Raw genomic sequence first — 12977 nt, forward strand, 5'->3', positions numbered from 1 at the left:
CTGTTACACTGTCTCAACCAACCAACCAACCAAACCAAAACAAAACAAAAAAAACCTATCAACTGTGAGGCAGGTCAGGGGCACAGGCATACAGTGGGGGTGGTGTCAGTGAAGTCATTTGGATCTTAGATAAAGCACAGAAAGATCCTCAAGATTCAGCATGCTCTTGGGTGGGCATAAGCGTAAGGCAGACCTTGGTTCAAATCCATGTAGAACTTTGTGACTGAAAGTCTCAAATCAGGTGGTATGACCAGAGCCTGCCTTATAACCTAAAGAGGAAAGTAAGAGTGTCTGAGAAATGGACACATGGCACCAGGGCAAATCCAGAGGATGTGGGTTTGAGACTCATTCAACTCTGGGAGTCTTCTTTAGATAAACAATGCACAACTCAGACTTTAATAGGAGGGAGTTGAGTAAATGTTTAGTAAGGAAGAGACGTCGTCAGCATGCTTCCAAGGGCTATGAGATCTCCAGTGCATGCCAGAGGAACTGGAGAGGCTTTGACAGCCCAGGTCAGCACAGCGCCTGCAGATGCCACTCAGTTATCCGATATATGTTAAAAAAAGAAAATAAATGAAAAAAAGAATTGCGCGTTGTTAATATAAAAGAAGCTGACAAGGTGCAGCATGCTCTTGAGTGGGGCGGGGAATGAGTGAGGGTCAGGATAACCGCCTTCCTCCAGCGTAAGGCAGACCTTGGTTCAAATCCATGTAGAGCTTTGTGGCTGAAAGTCTCAAGTCAGTACAAACATTTGCTGGTCCAGGCAAACAGTGCGGATGCTTTAGTAGCTGTCTGTCATGAGCAGATGGCAGCCACACTGAAGATTCTCTCAGCTGACAGACCACAACTGGTTTATAGTGACATACTGGACACGCAGAATAGGGACATCCCAGCTCTCCTCTTCCATGTGTTTTACCAAACTTGCTTTTTATTGCTGATAGCTTAGGAAACTTTCTCAGAGCATGCTGTAATCGCTCGCAGGGCCACTCACGCAAATTTAGATCAGATTGAAAATGCTTTCCTCAGAACCTTGAGAACTCCAAGAGTCACGTGGTCTAGACAACTTTTCTATGCCGGCTGCTGACTTTGCATATCAAGTCTTGTCTCTCCCCTGCCATCATCCTAATTCCAAAGCTGGGCATTAGAAGATGCGCTCATGTTCCAGGATGAGATATCGTGGTTATGCAGATCACTGGGGTGAGCAGCCAATAAGAGGGTTTCTGGAATCCATTTATGCAAGTATGAACTAGCAATCAACTCTACAGCAAAGTTACATGACCCACATAATGCGTTCCACTCTGTGCAAGCTGAACGCGTCCTCAACCCACCTGCATACCACCCTATCTGGAGGAAAATGTGACAGGAAATTCAGAGCGATATTAACTAATTGGCATTAAGCACTTTAACTTGATGAACTGTACAAAAACATTTAACCATGAAGGGATATAGCCAACATTGACAGAGACCCTGTGAGGATTCCTGAGGCTAGCTTCAAGACGCCCTGTTTCTACATGTCCTATCAGCATTCCGAAACTTTTCTCACTAGAGTCACATCTTTTAAAGTTTTTATTGCATTTAGCTTATTTGTGTGTGCGTGCACACTCACTCATGCTGTGGTGCATAGGTGGGGATCAGAGGACAACTCGCAGGAGCCAGCTCTCTCCTTTCATTGTGTGGGTCTCAGGACTCAAACTCAGACTCGGCGGGAAGCAATTTTACCTACCGAGTCATCTCATCTCAAAACAATCCGATATCCTCATAACTGTTACTCAAAGTGACTACTGGGGGCTTTGGGGGGCTGGTGCTCAGGGCACTCTCTGCCGCCAGTGTCTTGCTAAAGTTAGAAATGATGTCTGTCTTTTCCACCAGGGACAAACTGAAATTAAACCAACTAAAAGGTAGGATGCTTCATAGGATAAGGAAGTGCTTTGTCTCCTTTGTTTGCGGGTTCTATCTGTAATCCCAACCTCTCTCTGAAGTGGTTGTGATATACCTAGCTCTGATCTCTTTCATCTTTCAGGAAATCCCTTCTGGGAATGCCCGACTGTCTCTCCCCTCCCCCTCTACAAAGGAGACAGGAGAATAAGTTGGTGAGCTAGTCAAACCGGCCTCCAGGGCTACCCCCCACCATCCTGGGCCAAGGAACCATGGAGGCTGATGAAGGCAGAATTTGGGAAACTGGGGTTCACGGTGTGGTGGTCATTCCAGAAATGTAACCCCTCAGAAACGTGCTGCCCCGGCTCTGGAAGACCAGTAAAACAAATAAAGCTGCCGCCTGTTTGGAGCACCCGCTGGCCCCTTCCACACACACACATCTGCAGGACATTTAGCTCCTTGCATCTGGTAGTGTTTGTGCAAATATAATTCCATATTCACTAATAATTCCTGGGGCTAAAGTCCCCCCCCATAACCTTGTTAATATTCTCTCAAGGACTGGTGTGAACGCTTCATAGCATTTTGATTAGAATTCAATCTTCTGTCCCCCTACTCCCCACCCCGTCTCTTTCTCCCTCTCTCCTCTCACGCTTTCCCGGCCCCTGGTTTCCTGGCCACCCACATGAGGAGACATTCTCCCTCCCTTCCACTCTCCATTCTCAGTTTCAAGGAATTTCCTTGTGTCAAAGGCACAGTGTGATTGACATATTTTTCCCCTTCTAAGCGCAGTCATCTCAGTTTGACTTAACCATCTCCTTATGGGACCCATACAGTCATTACCTGGGTGAGAGAGACCTCCCCCTTGCCCTTCTTAAGGGCCAGCAAAGCTCCATGCAGCTTGGCATTTTTATAGACTTAAATTCTTGCTCTCCCCCTCTCCTTATTTGCTACTTGTGGAGAGGGGTGGTGGTGGTGGTGTTGCTATTGGCACTAGCAAGCATTCCCTGACACACTGCACCTTGAGATGGAAGGAATTTTAGTTATTCCCACTCAGGTAAACCAGCTGCCTCCTTCCAGTGCCCTCTGTCTGCCAGGAAAGGAATTTAATTGCTGTTCTTCAGACCTGGGGGAAACGGATATAGCATGGTACGTTTCCAAGTGAATTCACCAATTCTGGGCAAGCTGCATTGCTTGGGCTTATTCATCTTCATGACCAACTTGTTTGTCTCTCAGGAGAAGCAAATAAAATAAATAAACAAAAGCAAGGATTTATACCTTGAGGGATCATATTCAACCTCTTGATCATATTCAAGCTCTTGGCAGGGAAAGTTCTTGACTGGAATGAGCCGCTGGCGTTGAAATGTATGTGCTTTCTCGGGGTGTTTAAAGCAGGCCTCTTCTATCAGAATCCCCACCGTCTCTAAGTGCTACTGCCCTTCTAAACATCATGAACTGTGACCTTGGAAGGTCACCCACAGCTTTTCACTTCTGAAATACCACTTTCTATGACGTGGTCACATATACAAACATACTCTGCCACTTCCCAGTGAGAAACCACTTCTGCTGCTGCTGGTCACATACACTGCTAATCAAAGCCAAGGTTGCCAATAGAGCTAGTGCCTCGCAGGAATTCTCCTCTTAAGGGCACGTTTGCTAACTCTCAGATCTCATTTTTCCACAAGAGAATAAAGTTCTAGGAGTTTTCTTTCCAGAATTTCAGCAATAGCATTTCAGTTTCAATATGAAGTTGTAAGTTTACAACTTTGTTACCTAACGAAGTGTATGGAATTCCCTTGTCTCAGCATAATGTAACAAGAATAATGTTTGCCACTATGTTACCTGTATTATGGCAAACAAAGTCTGGAGCCAGCCTGAAAGAAGCCCACATTCTGGCACTGCTAGTCACAACACTATGTGTTTCATTGATTGCATCCTTTAACTGGCACATGTTAATAGCAGTACATATTTACAGGCTTCATGTATGTACTTATTGTGTGATAATCCAAAGCATATAAATGTGGAATGATCAAGTCAAGTCAACTAACACTTCCATTTTCTTAAACATTTATGATTTCTTCTTCTTGGGAGCATTAAAATCCTCATTTATAGTTCTTTATCAAATAAAGATTAAGTGTATGTTCTGTATTATGGTTCCTGTTACTTGATCTGTGCTCCCATGCCTGCATTCTCTGATTCCTACCTTATAGTAATTACCACTGTGTTTTCTGATTCATTTTTAGCTTTCGTATGTGAAAGAACACATAAACTCTTCCATTCTGTGTTTGCCTTATTTCACTTAATGTCCTCCAGTTCCATCTGTTACCACATATGATAGGAGTCCATTCTGTTTTAAGATGGAATAAATATCCCATATATACCATGCATACACATATGCTTTCATGCACACACATATTTTTATTTATGGATTATGTGTATATATGTGTGTGTATGTGCATACACACATGCATATTGCATTTTGCAAACTCTTTATCTGATTATAGGGATGGTGCTACAGTAAACAAGGTCAGGCATGATTTTGACAAAGTGTTTCCATTTCCTTCTGCTCTATATCCAGAAGTGGGAAAACTGGACCACACGAACCTCTGTACCACATTCTGTGATGGTGGTGATGATTTACATCCTCACCACGTGTGACTCTGTTGCTTTCTCTCCACAGGGAAGTGTGTTAAATTGGTGCTAGTCCCTGTTGCTCTGGGAATATTTTGCTGAAGAAGAAAGGTGAGTTATTGCCATTTTATCCATACCTGGAAGAGTGTATGCTAGCCTATGTCCTACCCAGACTGCTGCCCCAGCATAAAAGTGTAATTATGGGATGGTGTGTGAAAAAAGTATTACCAAAAAAAAAGCACCAGCTATAAAAGATCTAGAACAGATCCTGAGACATTTCTTTCTTTCCTCGGTTTACCATCACAGGCTTCCATATGTCATCCATTGAAGTGATGATCTGAACAAGTCTCACAGTCCACACATTAGCCGACGCTGTTTCTGTACACAATTTGTATTTTAAGCCCAAAATAACAGGTGTTCTTGTCTACTGTGTGGAACAGTATGCCCGTTTATTCACTGTGAAAGGCCAGCCATGATTTGTGGGAGACAAGGGCGCAGGTGGCATTTCTGGGGGGCTCTTGCTCTCCTTTCTGTAGATGGACTTTCTTTTCTACCAGTAGTTCCAAATAATGACACAGAGACTTATTATTAATGATGACAGCTTAGCCTTAGCTTAGGCTTGCTCCTAACTAGTTGTTATAGTTCAAAACAACCCATATCTTTTAATCTGCATTCTTTTACATGGCTAGGTAACCTTTACTCTGTACATCCTGCTTCCTCCTTTGGGAAAGCCCACAGATTTGATTCCATTCCATCTTGACCTAAGGTCAGAGAGTTCAAACCTATCCTTGATCCTCAAGGCCAGATAGCTGGATGTTTGATCTAAGCTGTGGTTACTGGATGCTTTGAGAATTAAGGAAATAATTACATGCGTTTGTTCCTTGTATCATAGTAAGGAAGTCTTTTGCCCTTCCTTTTGTATGGGGTATCTAAGTGCTTTGAGAAATGAATTTGAGGGGTTACAATATTCACTAGATGCCCTCCTGACTCTATTTTCTGTCTCTTGTTTATTTCTTCCCTCAGTCCTCCCTCCCCCTTTCAGGCATATTTGAACAGGTTGGCTGGCTTCCGGCACTCCTTGTCTGACTGTCAACCCCACCTTACTTCTTCCCAGCTTTCTCTCTCTTCCCAGAAGTCCCACCTCTCTCTCTCCTGCATAGTTATTGGCTATTTAGGTTTTTATTGCACCAATCACAGCAGTACTTCTTCACAGTGTACAAATATTCTACATTTCCCCCTTTTGTCTAAATAAAAGGGAAAGTTTTAACTCTAACGTAGTAAAACTATATACAATAAGAACAGTTATCAGATAAGTATTACTTTTACAATATCCAATCTATCTGTATTTGTCAAATTTAGAGAAAATATTCCATTATGCATCTTAAATTGCACCTAATTTGCTTTCTATCCTAACATGTATTACCAACCCCAAACTATCTTTTTAGACCTCAAAACATTTTCTGAGATAAACAACTTAAGATTATACGTCTGTCAACCTTATATACTTTAAGCCTTTTTTTTGTGAGTTTTTTTTTTTCTGAATTTGGTAGCAAGGAAAGCTATAACTAAAACTATCTAGTCTTTAGCCCCATCAAAGATAGAAGATACAGGCCTAGAATACTTTGTGACATTTTGTGAAACAGGAATATTGAAGGCTGTCCTACCTTCTCTTGGATAAGTTTGGCAGTTGCCTCATTTTGTGTACTGATCATCCAATTTGGGCAGCATACTGTCAGCAGTGGAGGCAAGGGCAGCTTGTTGCCCAAATGCCTAGCTTTGCCACAGTAAAAGCAAACTCCATATGGAGGTTCTTCAATGCCCATCATCCTTTTCTGAAGTTGGTGCTGTCAGGAGCAGACGTGTCTCGCTGTAATAAAAAGTCTTATGTCATTAAAATATTTTAAATGCCATATTCTGAAGGTCTCTGAAGTGTTTGAAGTCATTCTATTTAAAACATCTCCCTGTTTGATCTTGAAAACATACCCAACATGACGATATGTTTGATTGTTATAGATTACTAACTGCTAACATGTCTTTCTTTATTATCCTAAATAGCTTTCAAGGACTAAAATTTTACATTGTATTTTTAAATAAGCTGCATAGGTACAATGCCTTAAACAAGAAATAGAGACATAAAATATAGCAAAAACTAACCTTAAATTTGCATCAACATAAAAAATCTGTATCAATGTAAAATATTTGAAACTAGTAGTTGCTTTTTAGTTTGAGAGTATAGTTAATAATTTGCCCCTTTATCTTATAATTTCTACAGGCCCCTTTTTTCGGAATGAGATTCCTGAATCTTAGTTTCCTCCCTGACTATGACTAATAACAACTTGTAACCAACTCCCCCAAATGATGACAAACATTCACTGAGTGACCAAAAATCAGTCACTCCACCTCTTGAGAATGTGGGAATTGTGCTCTTAAAATCACTTGCTGTTGTCTGGGGATGACAGTATCTTTAGGGAATCCTGAAAAAATGAGATAAAGATCAAGTCCTGGGTTAACTAACTATTGTCCAGTCTCAGTGTGATGAGAAATGACAAGGCTTATCTGAAGCTGAGGTTGGACCATCTTAGCTAACCACTTTGAAGTTGTCCTGAGAATTTTGTAGAGCAAAGCTGATCTTTGGGTGGTGTTTGCCAGCTTTGTGGTATTAGCCCATTCAGGTGGATTTATCATTGTTGGGCCCCATCACCCTTTTGGAGACTTTAAAGGTCACTGTTAGTCATGGCCATGGTTCACTGCAGAAAACTTAGACATTTAAAATGTCATATGGAGAAATTATAGGACCATAATCTATTAAATGTGTCTGGGGTATACAATCTTATTTTCTCATTCTTGCTTCAGACTTAAGACCAAAATCATGTACAGGAACCTAGATGAAGCCTAAATCTAGAATTAGTTAGTACTCTAAATGACCATTAATATCACAACATGAAGTTTAAATATATATTATATAATAATAAAAATTTTGAGATAATATTTAAGCCTTAAGAAAAGTTTTAAAGATTCAAAATAAAGTGAAAAGATTATGAGATTGGTGACAATAGAATAGTTCTTAAATTTTGATTTTCTTCTGTCCCATATAGGTGACTTTTCTGACATGAGATAGAGACCTTGGATTTTCCTTTAACAAGCTTGCTTGAATTTAGATAAGGAGAGAGTCACACTCCAACTACAAAGCTAGCTTTAAATTTTAACTGAGTTGAGCCACAAAACATCATTTACCTTATATATCTGTAGAGAACAGCAAACTCAAACATTTGGAAACATTTATGAATTTTTTCTGTTGGAAATATGTGATACCTTTAGGCCAGTTTACTCTTTTGGGGGACATTTTCTCTGAATGATTTGTCCTTTTATTTCAGATGAATCGTTTGTCCAGTGATCTTCAGATTCTCTAGATAAATGCTTTTATTCTCCTGAAAAGACAAAAACAAAACCTTGCCCCTAACATTGAGAAATTCCCATTTTTGGTGGGTTATTTCCCATCAAATGAAAGACGTTTGTTAGTCTTATAAATTAATTTAAATGAAATGGTCAGGCAGTTTGATGAACTATAGCCTCTCCTAAACAAGAGTTCTCTCCTGTTGGAATCTAAGTATACTAAGTATACTAAGTACACTAAGTATACTGACTGATTTAATTTAGCAGTTTTTATCCTACTATCTAATGTCTCTCCACAGCTGTTACTCTTTTCTTGTTAGCATTTAAAGATTTGCAGTCAATAAAGTGCTGTGCAGTCTATCTCTGGGGGTCTTTATTATCCCTTTCTGTTTATTAAGAATATCTTTTAAAGTGTGATTAGATCTTTCTATAACTGCTTGTCCTGTAGGATTGTGTGGTATAACTGTAATATCTTCAATATTGTAACATGCAAAAAAAAACACCCTTTCATTATCATAGATTGTGGCAGTAACAGTTGTTAAAGATTTGTGAGAATATGGAAATCAGAGACATATGCTGGAACATTGTCAGTCTTAATTTGCACAGGTATCCCCATGATGGTCATAACTTATAATAAATGTGTAATTACAGAATCAGCTATTTCAGAGCTCAAAGCGCTGCCCACTGAAATCCTGAATAAATATCTATGGTATGGTGCACATACTTTAATTTTCCAAAATCTATAAAATAAAACACATCTATTTGCCTAATTTCATTTCTTTGAGTACCCTTTGGGTTACTTCCTGCAGGTAGTAAAGCTTGGTTATACACAGAACAAGTAGGACATTTTCTTACAATTTCCATGGCTTGTTGCCAAGTGATAGAAACTCTTTCTTCAAACTTTTGTTATTAGCTGAATTAATTTTAGAGAAATAAGCAAAACTCCAAGAGGGTCACTAACACAGTCACACACACACACTCACACACACTCATCATAAAGCAAGTCATTATTGAAAAAAAAGATTAAAAAGCAAAACAATGGAAAAAGGGAAAAAACAAAGCAAAGGAGTGACTGGTGTGTGATCACCTGACTCATGACAATTTGTAACTGCATTTCAGTGAGCCCAGGGTGTCTTCTCATAGATTCTATGGTCACAGTGAATATCCATGTGTTTCCCATCTCACAGCAAACAACAGATAAAAATATTTGAGGGAATCTAGAGCAAGAAAATATTTTGTATAGAGTGTAAAGAGTACGTTTAAATGCTGATGTTAGTCCGGTGCCTGTTTTAGCTATTTACTCTTTAGTCTGCCCCTGTTACCATCCAGTGTAATTGCTTTTTGAGGAGTTAAAAAAAATCCACCATGGGGCTGGAGAGATGACTCAGAGGTTAAGAGCATTGCCTGCTCTCCCAAAGGTCCTGAGTTCAATTCCAGGCAACGACATGGTGGTTCACAATTATCTCTAATGAGGTTTGGTGCCCTCTTCTGGCCTGCAGGCATACACACAGACAGAATATTCTATACATAATAAATAAATAAATATAAAAAATGCACCATGATTTTATTGCAGTTGTATTTATTTCACGTGTGTTTGTATCTGTGCTATAGTGAGAATGTGGTAGTCAGAGGACAACTTGTGGGACAAAGTTCTTTCCTTCCATTGTGTGTGTGTATGGGAATTGAACTAAGGTATTCAGGCTTGGCAGCAGGTGCTATTATCCAGCCCCTGACCTATGTTACCAGACCCATCCTGACTTTAATAACTGAGCTGTATCTTTTGTGCTATTGTTTAAAGAACAGGGTCTTTAAATGTCTACGGACTCTAAGTAAACTCTTTAAGTGTAATATGGACTTTGCTGTCCTTAGTCTTGTTTAACTGGTGTCTCATGTCTCTTAGACTGGCCTTGAAGCTGTTACATAGTCAAGGATGACCTTGAACTTCTGAACCTCCTTACTGTACCTTTTGAATTCCAGGCTCACAGATGGACACCATTTTCTAGTTTACAAAATGCTACGGATCAAGCCCAAGGCTTCAGGCATGCAAAGCAATAATTCTATTGATTCATGGCCCCTATAATACAGATTTTGATGTTAATGATAGAGAATGGGAGGCAATGGAACTTCTAAACAGCCACAATCTGCTTCTGCCTATTTTGTGTGTTTGTGCCATTGTACATTTGAGTTTTCTGTCATCTGTAGCCAAATTCATGATGACACAGTAGCTAGGAGGCTGAATCTCTCATTGATGATGGCATTGGCCTTGTTCCACATAGTAAAGTCCAGCCTCTCTACCATGTGACCAAGCCCTTTAGTGTATTTAGACTCTTCAGAGTCTTCCTAAGAGAACTGTGGCCCAGAGAGGAGCAATTCTTCTCTTGCCCACAACCTAAGGCATAACTGTCAATTTTCCATCCGATTCAGAAACTGTCTGGTCTCCAGATCATTCTCTCAGATGCTGTACTCTGTCCACAGGGGTACAGCCTCACCTGATGTGGCTGCTGAGGAATGCATTCGGTCACTTCTCAGTCTCAGTTCAGTTCCTCCATCTGAAAAGTAGGGAAACTCTAAAATAAACACAAGTCACAAATGATTTTACAATGTACTCTTGTGTATTTGTTTTGGAAACTCTACCAGAGAGCTTCTCCAAATGTATTTTGGCTCGTCTTACCCATATATGCGTCTTAGATACACAGTGACACATGACTATAAATAAAAAAAGACACATTCAGAGTCATGGATGATTTCACATACACACACACAAATTGTTCTATGTGTGATGCACCTCCTTGAGCACACTGACACAGAAGCCTAAATAAACATAAACTGGGAACTAGCAGTTAGGAAATTCAAGTCATACAATAGGCACATTAGTTGAGAGACCCAGCATAAAGATTACAAATAATCAAAGGGATTCCTATAGTGCACAATCATCATGGCATTCTGGTAGACAGATCTCTGTGTTCCAGGGAAGGCTCTGCAGAAAAGAAGCTCGTCAATGCAAGGATGCTACTAAACCAGCCTTTCCTTTTTTTTTTGTCCTTTTATTTCTTTGTTTTTTCTTCTCTTCTTCCTTCTTCTTCTTCTTCTTCTTCTTCCTTCTTCTTCTTCTTCTTCTTCTTCTTCTTCTTCTTCTTCTTCTTCTTCTTCTTCTTCTTCCTCCTCCTTTCTCTCTTTCTTTTTTTTTTTTGGTTTTTTGAGACAGGGTTTCCTCTGTGCAACAACCCTAACTGTCCTGCAACTGGCTCTACAGACCAGGTTGGCCTTGGATTCACAGAGATCCACCTGCCTCTGCCTCCTGAGTGCTGGGATTACAGGTGTCCCACTGGTTTCTCGTAAGAGAGTTCGTGTTAATTCCTTAAGCTCAGTGATGGCAGCTGGGACCTGCAAGCAAACCTCTTTCCAAGCCTCATCGTTGGAAGTGAGCATAATTTTGTTGTCTGGACAGAAAATCTCCTTGATTCACATTGACTGTGCCCAAGGCATTGAGAAACACAATCTGGTGTCTAGTGGGATGGAATGGAACACCTGGTGAAGGCAGTATGTGATAGGGAAAGATGCTTAGGTACAGAAGAAGTGTCTGGGGACAATGTCTCTTACTCAGGTGGGGACTCGCAAGTCCGAGAAGATAGAGATGTTCTAGGATGGTAAGGATGAGACATCATCATTGCTTCCCTGGAGGAGCTGCTCTGGAAACACAGAGACAGACAGATGAGTAGATGGATGGATGGACCAAGACTTTCGTTTGGATACGTCTTGTTTTATTCTTTTTCAATTTCTCCTCCCCTTTTCTGCGTTTGAGCATGGCAAGTACTTGCTTATGCTAACCACAACTTAACCCTGCTGTCAGTTAGTCAAATGACACAGACTTGGGGCTTTTCGTCTTTTTAATAAAACTGTCTCTACAGTCGGTTTAATCATTTTGGCAGCTATTTTCTGAATTTCACCCAATTTAAAAATAAACTACATTCCCTGTCCCCACAGATTTTAAAACAGGCTATTGCAAGCTTTTGTACATTCATTCAGCTTATAGAAGTAAGATAAGTACCATTATCTTATCTGAAAATTTTCTGAATTTCACCCAATTTAAAAATAAACTACATTCCCTGTCTCCACAGATTTTAAAACAGGCTATTGCAAGCTTTTGTACATTCATTCAGCTTATAGAAGTAAGATAATGGTACTTATCTTACTTCTATATAAGTAAGATATATAAAGTAAGTTTATTAAGCAGGGCAGATTGGAAGAGACCAGGCAAGGTGGGGAAGGATTTTGGCAGCAAAGCTATGGGCCATAGTGGTTGTGGGTCTGTTATAAAAAGCAGTGACAACGGTACTTGTCCTGAGTTGTAAAGGTGAAGGGGCAGGCGGGAGGTCCTGCTTCTGGTCCCGTGGTCCCACTCAGAAAACTCTGGAGGAGCAGTCAGTGTCCTTCATCTCTGCCCAGAGACATATGCTATCTCTGTGGATAGCAACTGCCCCAACTTCACTTTTGTACAGTGATTTATTTAGCTGATAGTCATATGCCTTGTGTCCCTCCTTGCCTTTTAACCATATATCATGGAAATCAACTTGCATCACACTTGAGTAGCTAATTTAGTGTTTCTCATGGCTATGTAGTATCTGGAACGTAAATGTACTATAATTCACAATTAATGAACATTTGGAGATGATAACAATTATTTTTTATTACTGATGATGTCTTCCTGAATAATTTTATGCATTTATGCATTATATGCGGGATGAAATTCCTTGTACAACATATAGATTCATTGGCAATCCAATAGCGACTGGCGGATTGTGTAAACTGGTACACCCCCACAGATACATGAGAATACCTATTTCTCTGTATTCTTGGTTTGAGATTTGCTGGAACTTGGCATTAGAGTTGATAGAATACCGACCAAAAGCAATTTAGGGAGAAAAGATCTTACTTCATCTTAGTCCATCTTCCAAGGAAGCCAGGGAAGTAGCTCATGTCCTGGAGACATCTGTGAAGCAGAGGCCATGAAAGAACACTAACTGGTTTGCTTGCTCTGGCTTGCTCAGGGATGGCACTGCCCACAGTGGGCTGGGACCCAC

The 12977-nt window shown here is 40.3% G+C and overlaps 1 non-coding gene across 1 annotated transcript; it reads left to right on the forward strand.

Moving 5' to 3' along the window:
• The first annotated feature begins 442 nt into the window (after positions 1 to 442).
• Positions 443 to 555, forward strand: LOC125405693 (small nucleolar RNA SNORA44). Its single transcript, XR_007233665.2, has one exon. It is a non-coding gene; the product is annotated as a small nucleolar RNA SNORA44 (small nucleolar RNA).
• Positions 556 to 12977: the final 12422 nt, after the last annotated feature.

This window comes from Myodes glareolus, chromosome 17 (genome assembly GCF_982192425.1).
Source record: "Myodes glareolus chromosome 17, mMyoGla1.1, whole genome shotgun sequence".
NCBI classification, from domain to species: domain Eukaryota; kingdom Metazoa; phylum Chordata; class Mammalia; order Rodentia; family Cricetidae; genus Myodes; species Myodes glareolus.